The following is a 14,173-nucleotide window of genomic DNA, read 5'->3' on the forward strand; positions in this document are numbered from 1 at the left end:
GATCATCCCTGTGCCTCCCCACCTTCTCCTCTCCCTGCTCAAACCATCCTTTTTTCTCAGCCCCTGTGGAAGGGGAAGTTGATTACTTAATCCTGCTCTAATAATACCCCTCCCCCCCAAAGATACATGTCCATGTCCTCTCTCCCAGAACCTGCAAGTGTGATGTTACATGGAGATGGGGTCCCCGGGGCATCTGGGATTTGCACATATTTTGAGCAGCCAGGACACAGGAGGTAGGTCATGGTGAACAACGAAGCCCAAGAGGTCTCCCTCCAATGTAGTTTTCATGGGGCTGGGTGTCCTCTGGTCCTAGGAGGTCATTGGAGCATTTGAAGCAATTCCAGTTCAGGGCCAAGGCCAAACTTCCTGCGCTTCTTACTGAGTCCTTCCTCTGTTTGGACTCCTGCTTCGTGCTCCAGACCTGTTTCTCACGTCAATCAAGGTACTTTTCCATCCAGATGAACTGAGCATGGGAAGGAGCATGGGGAGCCAGGATTCCCCAACACAGAGAGCTTTGGACATCCCAAAGACTGGGGTCTGGTAACACCTGGCACACGTGGAGGGTAAGTCAGTGTCTGTGGGTGTCGAAAAGGATCTGGGAAGACCCCCACTCAGACGTATACCTGGTGACTGATACCAAAACTTCCACCACTGACCCTCTAGGCCTGGGATACTTGGAGATATGTGCAAATCAAGACTTTGGGGGCATGCCCCATGCACATTGGGCTCTGGGTGGAGGAACATCTAACACATGATCACATTTCATCGGCACCATGTCCTGCGAGCTGTGTACCACTGCAGCTCCAGGTGGGAGCCTGAGCATCCCAGAGTCAGGAATGGACCCCAGCTCTGTCTACCCCCAAAGCCTTGGGAGCTCAGCCACTGAGCTCCACCTTCAGTCACAAATCCCTCTCAGTGTACATGCAACCAGTTGATGAATCCCTTCCCTGAAAGCAGGTGTCTGGTCCCAAGGAGGGAGGACAGGTGGCCCAGGTCCTCTTTACCAGGCTACTCTGTGCCAGCTGCTGTGAGTGTTGGCTGCCAGCAGCTCGCAGCTGTCTCCCCCACTGCCTTACTCTCCCCCTCCTTCGGAGAACTTTCCCCTCCACAAGCCATGTGCACCCAAAGCCCCATTTCAGGCTCTGTTTCTAGGGACCTGACCTAAGAGGATGTCCTGTCTGATTTCCCCAGCTGAGGATCTTCCCATATGTCCTCAGTCCTCCCAGAAAGTCTCACTTTCTTGGCTCAGCCTTCAAAGCCATTTCTCACCTGGCCCCTGCAGAGCACCCTCTTGCTTCTGAGGAGCTGTGCTAGCCCACCACTCGGTAAGAAGGGGCAAGACCAACTGCTCTGAACACATCCGATAGAGGAGAGATTGCCAGAGGCCTTCTTGTGCATTGCAAGCATTTGCTGGCTGTTGATTTGGCTGGATATTCTATAAGGTGTTTTCTTGGAGCCCTAGAAAACCCAACTCCCAGGACCCTGAGCTGAAGGAGAAAGGAGTGATGACTCAGACATTCTTTTCACATGACCATGGAAAATCTGGGAGGCTCCCAGTGTAGCAGGTTCTCTGGGGCCACACCAACCTCAGGGCTCATTGGTGCTGGGATGAGTAATGGCTGTTAGGCAGAAGGACCTGCTTGAGAAATGAACTTGGTCTTATTTTGGCTATTGATTCATCACAAAAGAATGAGCAGTGTTTTTCCCTCCTTCCAACTCTTTTCAAAGAGCAACTCTGTCTTTATGTTCTGAAAGGCTATGTTTGCCTTGGGCCAGTTAAAGCCTAGTTAGTATGTTAGTCAGGACTTATCCAGCTGCAAATAACAGGACTCTACTGAAGCTATCTTATGCCAAAGCAGAGCACATTGTTCCATGTCACTGGAAAGTCAGGAGTACAACAACTTCAGGCACAAGTGGATCCAGGGGCCAAGGCATTGTTGGAGATCTGTTTCCTTCTGTCGACCCTGTTTTCTTTTGAGTTAGCTTTATTCTCAGGTGGGCTCTCTCCACCTGCTGGCAAAGATGGTGCCTTGCAGCCCCAGGCTTCCTTCTCACCAGTCTAGTGGAGGTTTCCTCTTGTTCATTAACTCCAGCAAGAGTTTTGGGGTTGAGTCTCAGAGACTCAGCTTGGGTAACATGACCATTACTAAAGCAATGGCTGTGATCAGCCTTGGTCATGTGTATGACTCAGCCCTGAGAGCCTAGGGAGGGGCTGGGAAGAAGGAAAGCTTTGGCAGCAAAGATAAGAGATGCTGTCTACACCAGGGGTCCTTGGGGGAGTGGAACCAGGCCACCTAGAGGAGGCTTATCGAGAGTCTCTGGGGAGGCTTCTGTGTTGCAAAGTCCTGCCCCCTCCCCCATCAAGGGACAACAGATCCCAATTTCATCAGACTTAGAAAAGTAAACAAGATTTTTCTCACAAATCTTCTGGAACTAATCAAAACATTTATGGGAACAAGTCCTAAATTCTGAGACTTTCGCCCTGGCTGGTGTGGCGCAGTGGATTGATTGCTGGTCTGTGGACCAAAGGGTCGCTGGTTCAATTCTCAGGGCATATGCCTGGGTTGTGGGCCAGGTTCCCAGTAGGGGGCGCTCGAGAGGCAACCACACATTGATGTTTCTCTTCCTCTCTCCTTTCCCCTCTCTCTAAAAAAATAAATAATAAAATCTTAAAAAAAATTCTGAGACTTTCTTTAATCAGCCCAAAACTCCTGAGGAAGTGGCTAAGAATGTGGGAACTGGACTCGACTCCTGGGTTTGAATCTTGGCTTTAGCATGCCACTGACTGGTTATGTGAACTTTGGCAAGTCACTCAACCTCTTGATGTCTCTGTTTCGTTGTCTGAAAAATGGGAACCATGACATTTCATGCCTCAGAGGACCCCTGTGAGGGTTCAGTGAAGCTCTGGGAGGTTGGGTGACTTGCCTCTGTCTCAGGCTGGGGTGAGCACCAGCTTGGCTGACTCTGAGTTCTGGACTCTTTTTACCCCCAGTGCTGGCACACAGTAGGAGCTTGTTGACTGTTTGTTGAATGAATGAATGAATGAATGAAAGATTAAAAGGAAAGTTTTACCTCTTCCTGTTTGGAGCTGTCACTGGGCTCTGTCAGTACCCAACACAGGGGCACTTAGGGTCCCCTGGGAAACCTGACTTAGGTTCAGTTTCTCCAGAAGCAGACTCTCGGACAAGGACAACTTGTGTACACATGGTTTGTTTAGGAGGCCATTCCGGGAGACAGTGTCACGACTGCATTAACCACATTGACCTTTATATAGTTTCATCCACTGGATGAAACTCTCACCCTCCCTCCCAATCTCGTGCATGTTCCTCTTTTGGCTGACTCTAACCTGGAACCACATGGGGAAGTGGTTCTGGGAAGCTGACTTCCCAGCTTAAGTGAGTTAAACGCAGCTTGAATAGTTCACTTCAGAAGTTTGTCCTACCTCCTGGGGTCCTTCAGCTCAGTGCTAGGCAGCTGGGGCACCTTGGCTCTCCCTCAGGTGACTTCTCATCCCCCTGTGGCCTATTCCCTTCCTCACACGCTGGCTTCAGGCAGCAGTCCAAGAGGTGGAAGTGGAAACCTGGCCTCCTAAGGCCCAGCCTTACAATTTGCAATGTCACTTCCGCTGCATTCTGTTGAGCAAAGCCAGTCACAAGGCTAGCCCACATTTGCAGAGAAAGGACATAGGCTCTTGATGGTAAGAGCTACAAAATACTGTGCCCATGTTTTTCAATAGTTTTTTGTTGTTGTTGTTGTTGTTTAGTCACAAGACACTACGTAATGACAGTGAATGTGAATGGAATTCCTTAGAGATGTGCAGTGCATGGCTTGTGCGATGGTCACGACAGCCCTGCAGATGCTGCAAGGGTCACCTACTGCTCAGACGCCTCACTGTGGTAGGCATCTGTTATTTTTGAATGCCCAGTGTCCAGCACAAATCTTGGGTACTGTAACTCCCTGTCCCCACATGTATTTCAGTGGACCTGACCCTCCCAAACTCCAAGGCTGAACATGTGGTCAGGAATTCTATCACCTAACCATAGTGATTGGTCGAAGGATGGGCATATGACTCACGCTGGACCAGTGAGATTCAGTCATGGGATTTTGGCCAAAACTTTTAGGAAAGAAGTGTTCTTTTTCTACGGGGGTTGCTAGAATAATTGGAAGCTGGGAACTGATGGGAACCGTGTTGTCAACTGTAAGATAAGGGTCTGCCTGACAATGAAACGGTTACAGAGGAGAGCAGAGCAAATAGACAAAGAGAGGAATTCCTGATGATAGCATTTGAACTCCTGGATCCATCCATGTCTGAATTCCTTACCATGAGCTTTCCACTTATGTAAGCCAATAAATTCCTCTTGATGTAGGTTTCTGTCCCTTGCAACCAGAAGGTATCTTAATAATACAGTCCTATGCAGCTGTTTGGGTCATGAGGTCAATTAAATAAGCTAACAATATATGACACATGTGGCTCATAGATAGCCCATTAAAAGTCAGCTTTCAGGAATTTCTCTTCTCCCCTCTACAGTTCCAAATTAAAATCTACTAACTGCATTAAACAGTTTAGAACAGGCACGGATGGGTTTGGTTGGTTGTAGGACAGCAAACACACAGAATCAAAATTTCACATCACCCATTTATACTCTTGACACCCTATATTCTGAATCTAAATTCTGAAAAGGCAGCAGCAAAGTGATGGCTTTAAATAACCATGTGAAATGGTACAAAAAGAATCTCAGGAGACACCCTTTTTGTTTTCTCTGCAAGAGGGGTGGGGGTTGGGGAGGGCAGTGTAGGGAGATGGAAATCTGTAAAGACAGCCTCCTCCATCTGCACGGAGTGAAAAGGAAGTTCACAAGTGTGGGTTCTGGAAGTGGGGGCTCCCTCACGACTGCCTCTGCCTCCTCCTTGGGCATTCTGGCCACGCCACCCTCCATGTTTGTTTTCCCTGGGCCAGAGTTTGGATGTCAGGCTGGTGGAGGGGCCCTGGGATTTCACTCCACCCTGTGGGCCAGGGTGGCTACAGGAGGCTCCGGGTCTGCATGTTTGAAAAAGCATTCAGGCTGATTGTTTACTCTGGGACTATTGCTGGCCCACGGGTGGCCAAGCCAGGCCCTCCAGATGCATCCAGCTGGGGGCCCATAAATAGCCATGCAGTCTGGCCTACCACGGGGCCTCCTCTGCCTGTCCCCACCCAGGTCAGTGGGGTGGGTTGCCGAAGTACTCCTCTGACAGAGTCCCATGGCTCACAGCTTTCTGTGCCCCTGCCCCAGCCACCAACAGCTCTGACTGGCCAGTCTGTCCAGGACCATAGTAAGCCCACAGACGTGTTTTTTCCTCTGTCTTATTTTGTTTTATCTTGTTTAATTTGAGCTAACAATGAAAACTCAGAAGGTTTCATAGGAAACTCTGGATTCTGGTTTCCTTAAAAAAAATTGGCAGGCCTTGCAATACTGGACATGCCTTACCATCCAGCAAAAACTGGCTGCAGCTAAGGAGAAGTTGGTCCCTTATCTTAGTTTCGGTTGCCCCAGAAGCAGGTTCTGACTGAGACCAGGATCTAAGTGCAAGCAGTTTAGTAGGGAGGGGATCCCAGTAAGCACAGATGGGAGATGGGAAAGAGGGGCAGGCAAGGGAGGGGCCGACACACAATATTGACTGACTGTCCGAGAGCAATTCTTGCTGCAGGCAGCTGGGGCTCAGTCCCACTGGGGATGTGTGGGAGACTGCATTGAACATGCCTCAGAGTCTACTGCCTGAGGGGCCAGAGAACTGGAGTATTTCCCTGCCATTCCTGCCTGTCATTTGTGGAGGGTTACATCTGGGGTTTTAATTCCCTGGCACTGCCAGTTTGCCCAAGAGAAAAACCTCAGGTAGAAAGTCACAGATGAGGAGTTATCATTCACACTGTTGACATGTACTAGAATGGCAGCTGCCAAAGGCATGTGGGCAGGACCATGACAGTGCCTAAGGGGCCTGGCTCTCCAGTTTGCCACAGTCCCCACCACTTCCTCTTGTCTGTCTCCTTGACAGGAGGCTGAACTTCAGTTCCTCGTATCATTATTCTTGTCTGCTGATTTTCTTACAGAATAGAAATGTCCTTTGCCCACATCATCTTCAAAAATAAGAAAGTGAAATATTAGCTAACAGAGTCCTGTTGTTAGAATCATACTCTGCTCACTTCTCCTATTTCTGTTTCTGGCCTGGCTTCTGATGGAGGCTGAGTTGGCAGCCTCTCCCCAACAGAGTTAAGTGCCCCATTGTTCACATGACATTTAGGGCTGTTGGGACACCAGCTTTCAGCTGATAATACCATGTGGAATGTCTTCCCCTGAGCCCACTGTGGTGCCAGGCTCCCAGCCCTGCATTCTCCCATCCATTCTCAAGACAGGTCTGTGCAGCCCCCCAGAAATACTCCTCCCACCAGGAAGCAAGGGCACTACCTGAGTTCATTACCAGGAAGAAAACCATCTTGCTGTTAACTCATCCCTCACAACAGAAGCCCAGAGAAATCTGTCAAACACACTCCCTGATTCTCTGATGCCTGCTGGGTGTCCTGCAATTCAATTCTGACACTAACCAGAGTTAGCACAGACAGACGCCACAAGTTGAGAGTGTAGTCCCACAAGACTGTCCCCACTTCAGACGCTAGCTGTGATGGTGTCCCTGGGCTTCCTGCACTTCTGTCCAGCCAAGAACACCTTTGAAAATGTACTCGAAGGGCTTACAGAACACTGGAAAGTGCCATCCTTACTTTCTTTTACTTATGAAAGATATAGGTAAAGAGCCCTGGCTGGTGTGGCTCAGTGGATTGAGTGCCAGCCTATGAACCAAAAGGTCACTGGTTCAAGTCTTGATTAGGGCACATGCCACAATCCAGGTCCCCAGATCCCCAGTTGGGACACACGAGAGGCAACAGCTCTCATGCACTGATGTTCTCTTCCTTTCTTTCTCCCTTTCTTCACCTCTTTCTAAAAACAAATAAATAAAAAGATATAGGTAAAGAGCAACATAGGGCAAAATCTGGAAGGATCCCGAACACGGGTGTCTCTGTCCCTGTGGGGTTGAAGCGTGATACCTTCTAGGCATGTGGCTGTATTTGTCAATCTGGAAGCCCCCTGAACTCCATCATTTAAGTTTTCTTTTTATTGAGGTTTTATTACACTGGCACAATTGGTTAAATCTTTGGCTGTTGGTGGTTGAACTCTGGCCCCTCTCCCTTCCTTGGAGGTTAGGGGATAGGGCTGAAAGTCCCCACCCTAACCACTTGGTTGGTCTTTCTGGTCAGCAGCTCCCAGCCTGCACCCCCCTCGAGGCATCTCAGCCAGCACACAAAAGACACTCTTATCACCCAGGAAATTACAAAGGTTTTAGGGGCTCTGTGCCAGGAACCTGGGACAGGGACCAAGGATACTTTTTTATTCACCTACATCTTTACTTTTCCACTGCGCTGCCACCCAGGCCATTCAGACCAAAGCAATGATGGGCTCCAAGAATCACTTTTCTTCCTAGAATTCCCTTTCTCTGCTTCCCCACCATCCCATCCCCATGGACTCTCTTGCCTCAGTTTCCCTCAGAGTCTCAGTGTACGTCTTCCTTCTTTCCCCCCTCCTTCCTTTCCGTCCTTCTCTCGTACATGTTTACTGAGCATCCTCTCTGTGCTGCAAGCTGAGCAGGTGCTGGAGAAACAGCTCTGTGGGAGGCGCATGGATCTGGCTCAGGTGGGTGTGGGCCGGCCCCTCTAGCAGCATTCAGCAAGGTCGTGGAAGCCGGGTTTCCCCTGGCACCTGGTGGCCACTGAGCTCCTTGCTGTCTGTGTAGGATAGAGCTGGTCCGACTGAAATGTGGTGCGTGCCTCAGAGGCAACTTAAAATTTTCTAGTGGGCACATTTTAAAAAGAAAATATAATAACCAAAAGGTGAAAGAACCTCCCGCCCACTAATGTATATGAATGGGTAAACAAAATGTGGCCTATTCATATAATGAAATATTATAGAGCCTTAACGAGGAGTGAATTTCTAATACGTGCTACAACACAGATGAGCCCTATGCTGAGTAAAATAAGCCAATCGTGGAAGGATAACTACTGTGTGATTCTACTTATACGAAATGCCCAGAATAAATAAGTCTATAGTGATTAAAGGCAGCTTAGAGGCGGCCAGGGCCTGGGAGATGGGGGTGCGGGGGTGGGGAGGGGGGGGGGGGTAGCTGCCGCCGGGTGCAGGTTTCCATCTGGGGCCGTGGAAATGCCTTGGAACCAGGTCAAGGTGATGTGGCACAACCTTGTGAATGCACTCAATGCCACCAAATTGTTCACTTTAAAATAGTTCGTTTTATGTTATGTGACTCCTACTACAATTACAAACATAAAACTAAATGGGTGAACTTCAGTTGAATAGTCCTTTTTAGCCTGACCTATCCAAAATGTCATCATTGCAGTACATCATCTACATGAGACGTCGTGAAGGAGGGACTCTCCATTCTCCTGCCGGGCTCAGTCTTTGAAAGCGTTGTGTGTGTTGGACGCGGCACCACGGCCACATTTGGACCAGGTATCGTTCAGGTTCTCAGCAGCTGCGTGTGGTCGGCAACTCCCGCCCTGCTCTGCGCAGCACTAGGGAGAGGGGAGGGCCTCTGGCTTCTTCAGAGGAGCCACCAGGAGGAAAACCTTTTCCTGAGAAGCCCTCCCTCAGCGTAACTCCTCGGTCTTGGTCTGTTTACAGCACCTGTGGGGCCTTGTCCTCTCCGACCAGTCCTCCTTCCCAGAGATGAGCGCAGTGGGTTGAACGAAGGCCCCACAAAATGTGTCTACCCAGAACCTGTGAACGGGACCCCATTCGGAGAAAGGATTGTTGCAGATGTAGTTAATTTAAGAATCTTAACATGAGATCACCTTGGATTATGTAGGTAAGCCCTAAATCTAATGACAAGTGTCCCTAGAAGATGAGGAGCGGACCCAGAGCCAGAGAAGGCCCTGTGTGGGCGGAGGGGGGTGAGCCTCAAGCCATGGAACTCCCAGGCTCGCCCTGTAGGGGAGGAAAATTTTCCTTGACCTTCCCCGGAAATGGAACTGACAAAAACAGGTTGATGGGCGAAAAGGACACATGTCTGATTGAACTTTTACATGTTCCCAGGGGCCCTCACAGGGAATGTGGACCTGAAGAGTGACCGGAGCAGGAAGCTTGCATACCTTTGAGACAAAGAAGCGATACATTTGTGAAGAGCGACAGGACAAGGTGCTTGGGGTGGCAGGTGGTGCAGAGGTAACTAGGAAGATAAGGGCGACTCTAACAAGGCTGTTGTTCAGATTTGCTGGTGAGGCAGGAGATAGTCAGGAAGGAAGCTCCAGAGGCCCCCGCAGGGCTGAGGTAGAAAACCTCTATACATGACAAAGACCCCCTAAGACAGGTTGTTCCTGTTTACTGGGATAACTCTGAATCATAGAATGCGCCTGCGCTACCCCTGATTCATTATAATATCATTATAATGAAATAACATCGAGGGACTCCCTTCTCCAGTAGCCAATCAAGAAAATCATAGGAAACCACACATGCGCAGTAGCTTTGAAATCCAACTCCTTGTACCTGCGCAGGAAAAGCCCGCCAAAGATGAGCAAGGGGGCTTCTGCCCTATAAGAATAGAATCCCCCAGCCCACGTGCCCTCTTTTTCTCTGCTCAGAGCTGGCCCACTCCCGTGTCCTGTGGAGTGTACTATCACTTAATAAATCTTCCCTCTTTCTTTATGCTATAAACTTTGTGTGTTCGGTTCAATTCTTTGTCCTCGATCACTAAGAACCTGGTTACCTGTGCACACCTGTGACACTGGCACCCAAATTCCGATCCCTGGTGATGGGAATGCCTCATTTCCTCCTGGTTCGGGGAAAGTACCGGTCACAGGGGGTTTCACTCACCTGTTTCAGGGAAAACCAGCAAAAGGCCAAGGTCAGAGTACCTTCCTGTTTCTGCTGTATTCTCAGACTCCTTCAGCCAGAGGTACTCATGACATCCAGGCACCATATTTTGGGGTGCCATGTCCTGAACTCTACAACCTGGAAGAAGCTGGGAGGAAGCCATGGACCAGATTCTTCCTCAGAGCCCCCAGAAGGACCCAACCCCACTGAGCCCTTCATTCCAGACTTTTCTGGTCTCCAGAATTGAGAGAAAATACATTTCTGTTGTTTCAAGCCACTTCAAGCCGTCCAGTGTGTGGTACTTTGTTATGGCCACCCCAGGAAGGGAAGGAGAGCAAAAGTCAACTGCATCTATGTTCCAGACGGGTGCCACTCCCCCGCCGCCCAGCTCTGTGGGGCAATTAGAACCTGGGCCTTGCATTGCTGGACCAGGGCTCAAAGCTTGTTCACCTTGGAACCCGGGCCATCTTTTGGGACCTGTGTGGGCCTTTACTGCCCTGTCTGTACAATGGGATAACAGTGCCACCTGCTTACCAGTGGTTCGGGGGAATGGATGAGATGTGTGGGTGAACGGGTGATCATGCAATCCCAGGCCCGGCAAGGGCCCCACACAGAGGTGATGTTCGTCTCTATCATTGTTCCCACCCTGTTACAGGGTGCAGCCAAGAGGGGGGACCCCAAATGGGCATTTGAAATGGGGTCCAGAACTCAAGGTGTCCAGGAGATTTTAAGATGTCTTCACCGCCACCCCCCCCCAGGTGTGGGCTGGGGGAAGGGACACATGGAGCAGGGCCTTTGAAAGCTGTTTCTCATAGCAACAGCTTTGCAGCTAACCTCTGGCATGGTCATTTAACATATCTATAGCCTTTGGCTGGTCGCTTAGATATGTTAAATAGCTGTGGCCATGCTCTGAGCCAGGGGGATGGGAGTGACTACCCCACCAAGACGTAACTGGGGGGCAGGTCCCCCGAGTTAACAGCGCCTGTGTGGGAGCTCGGAGAAGATTGGCTCCATGACATGGGGCCACGCCTGCCCAGACTCATGATGGCAGCCCAGTAAAGCTGGAAGGATATGACTTCTGGCATGTGAAGCCAAGTGTGGGAGGAGTCGAAAATGGGGCTGCAGAGGAAGACTGGCGCGGGGATTTAAACCCAGATGGGGCAGCCATAGGGAGGGAGATCCATGCAGCTATATAAGTGCAGAGAGGATGTCAGCCATTGAGCAGAGGGAGAACCACGCAGCCTTGACAGAGTGGAGACTCCCGCAGCCCTGAGAGAGAAAACCACGCAGCTTTAGCAGAATGAGGATTCCCGCAGCCCTGCGAGAGAGAATCACCATACAGCTTTAGCAGAGAACCGCCATTCAGCTTTGACAGAGTGGCGACCCCCTCTCCTTGAAGCCATCCTGCAGGGAGAGAAACACGCGGTTTTGGCTGAGTGGGGACTCCCATGGCCCTGGGGGAGAGGACCACGTGCCTTTGCCAGAGTGGGGATCCCGGCAGCTTTAGAAGGGGGGACCACCGCCTGGTTTTAGCAGAGATCCCAGCGACTTAGCTGAGGGTGCCGGGAACCCAGGGAGGTCTCCCAGTCGAGATGGAGTACTAACTGGGAATAACCAGAGGACTGCCTGAGCCATGGACTTCTATTTCCTTTCCTGAGATACGGTACTCTGGACTGGGCAAAGGGGGAAGGAAGGAAGGACTGTCTGTTTGTGGGTGTTTTAAAAGGGACTTTAGGATTTTTGATAAAGACATCAGGTCACTACATTAAGTTTTGTAGCATTAAATAAACATTTCCTTTCCTTTTCATAAGTCTCTGGCATTGAGAGATGTCTTTCCTCTGGCGGCAGACATGACAGACCTGGGGGCTTTTTTTTCAATAATAGTATATCGTCCCAGGCCCCCCCCCCCCCCCACCTTGTTTGTTCTGTAACAATCCTACGGATGGAGAAACTGTGGTTCAGTGAGCGAAGTGGCTTTGCCCGGAGTTATCTGTCATCAGGCAGCATGTGTCAAGGCGAGGTCTGCTCTTTGAGTCCAGATCTTGGTTTCCAGGATGCCCTTTCTGTTCAGCCTTTTCTCTGCAGGCCCCCGCCCCCAACACACTGTGCTCTGAATTCCACCAGCCCAAACTACCCCAGGGTTACCTGCTCCCTGAGTCTGCACATGCCCCCAACTTCGATCTTACTGTTCACCTGTGACAATGCCCTTCCTGTTCCTACCCCAACAAACCCTGGCTTCAATCAGAGCTGCTTCCTCCTGGAAGTCTTCCCTGACTGCCCTCTCTCTCTGGGGTCTTTCCCAGAAGTCCAGCCTAAGTCAGTAGGGTCACTGCCTTCTAGGAGTTGGCAGTCAGAGGGGAGAATGTGAATCACTTATGCTCATAGTGGGGCGGGTCTGTCTGAAGAGGCAGAACAGCAGGATCTGATGGTTGAAGCCTGGTTGTGACCATAGTATCCAGATAATTAGGAAAAAGCAGACATCTGGCATCTGGCTATGTTTGTGTCTCCCCAAGTGATGCGGCAGTCCGGTGTCCTTCCCTCTCCCCAGACCACAGGGATGAGAAGTGGCAACAAACAACTAGAGTTATTAACTCAGCTGGCTGGCCCTCGGGTGAGAAGGCACCTCTGGCTTCCAGTTGTGTCCTACACGGTACAGCTTTTGCAGAGACCAAGTGCCCCGTTCCTCTCCAGGGAACAGGAATCCGTTCCCGTGATGGGGAGGAGACCCACAAGTCTTCAGGAACCCAATCGCCTCTAGTCTAGCAGAGTGGAATTGTACTAAAGGGCTGACCAATTCCTTAAGTGTGTCATTCCAGCCCCTCCTTGCCTGCCCACCTGCCCTTCCCAGGGGCACAGGCAAACGGAAAAGTGAGGAGCAGGAGTGGGGGAGATGATGGCCAGCTCTGAGCAAGGTAGGGTGCTCAGGATCCAAGCCTGGCCTGCCTGAGTCCTGGGTAACTTTCCACCCAGCTTCCCTGTGCATGTGCGTGTCCTGCCAGCTGGGTTGGCTGCACGCCCATAGGCCACATGCAGTTTGCTCTGGCTGCAGGTGGCCCCACAAAAGGTCAGCCAGTTGTTCTCATGGAAACCACCTGGGAGTTGCCTAAGGCTCTTCCTTTCTCATTCTTTACCTGCCTCCCCTAAAGCCCAGGACAACCCCAGAGGGACCAGAGCACCACCCTCCCAGGCCAAACCCCCCATCCCACCTCAGATGAATGAGAGGACACTGGAGCCTAAGGCCACCAAGGTTCCCAGGAGTCACAATGTCACCGTCTGAGTAAACCACCTGGTCTTACTTACTGAGCAGGCCTGACCATAGATCTGGGTTGAGCAAACAGGCATTGCACGATTCTCCAGTTTCGGGATGTGGGCAGGGCTGTGAGATCCTGAGGCTCAACAGCTGTGTTTTCAGCCTCCCCCAGGAACACGTGGCTCTGCTGGGCTCCCACACGCTGATAAAACTCTTAGGCCCATGGTGGTTTCAGAGCCCCCAGGGGAGGAAGGAGGCCACTGCAATGACAGGCGTGTGGTCGGAGGGTGCTGTCATACCTCCTGCTCTGCCTACTGCATGCAGCCAAGAGACCTGGGGGACATGCTCCCAATTAGCTGCTGGTTTAATAGCTATTTCCAGGCAATGGTGGGCGGGAAGGAGTTTTTATAGGCATGTCCTCTGGGGGTTGGGTTGATAGATTTAGCAATTAAAAATAGAGAATACCTAGTTGAATTTGAATGTCAGGTAAACAAGAGATAATTCTTTAGTGTAAGCATATCCCATGCAGTATCTGGGACATACTTGTGCTACAATATTATTCATTGTTGATCTGACATTCAAATTTAATCAGGAGCACTCTGTATTTGCTGGCAACTAAATCTGTGTGGTAGGACAGCCCCAGATTTGGAGGCTCCTACCCCCTTGACTGTTCCTTCTCTGTCCTCTCTCTTAGATGCAGTTACTTGTGGGGGTGGCATCTAAATACTTCAGTCAGGACTGACATCTGTGATGAGGTCTTGCAAGCCGGCTACTCACTCCCACCCCCAAGCTCCAGCCAAGAGTGAGGCACTGGCCACAGGAGCCAGCTGGTCCTCCCCCGGGCCATCACAGGTCACCTCAAGTGGTTGTACAGGTTGTGCGCAGGGTGACTCCGTATTGAGAAGAGCACCCTCTGCTGTTGTGCGGTGCACACCTGCACAGCCCTCTAGCAGGGGTGTCCAACCTTTTGGTGTCTCTGGGCCACACTGGAAGAAGAGTTGTTTTGGGCTAC

General features: G+C 50.7%; 1 long non-coding RNA gene across 2 annotated transcripts in view; it reads right to left on the bottom strand.

The window, feature by feature from the left end:
- The window catches only part of LOC118499573, a 31,659-nt gene that overhangs the window by 10,023 nt on the left and 7,463 nt on the right, over positions 1-14,173 (bottom strand). Inside the window, exon 1 of one of the 2 annotated variants that reach the window (XR_004902069.1) lies at positions 9,293-9,303. The exons of the other annotated variant lie outside the window; for it this stretch is intronic. This is a non-coding gene — a long non-coding RNA (uncharacterized LOC118499573). Of the gene's footprint in view, positions 1-9,292; positions 9,304-14,173 lie in introns of those variants that run through there. 2 annotated transcript variants of the gene reach the window in all.

The sequence above is a fragment of the Phyllostomus discolor genome, chromosome 3 (assembly GCF_004126475.2).
Source record: "Phyllostomus discolor isolate MPI-MPIP mPhyDis1 chromosome 3, mPhyDis1.pri.v3, whole genome shotgun sequence".
NCBI classification, from domain to species: domain Eukaryota; kingdom Metazoa; phylum Chordata; class Mammalia; order Chiroptera; family Phyllostomidae; genus Phyllostomus; species Phyllostomus discolor.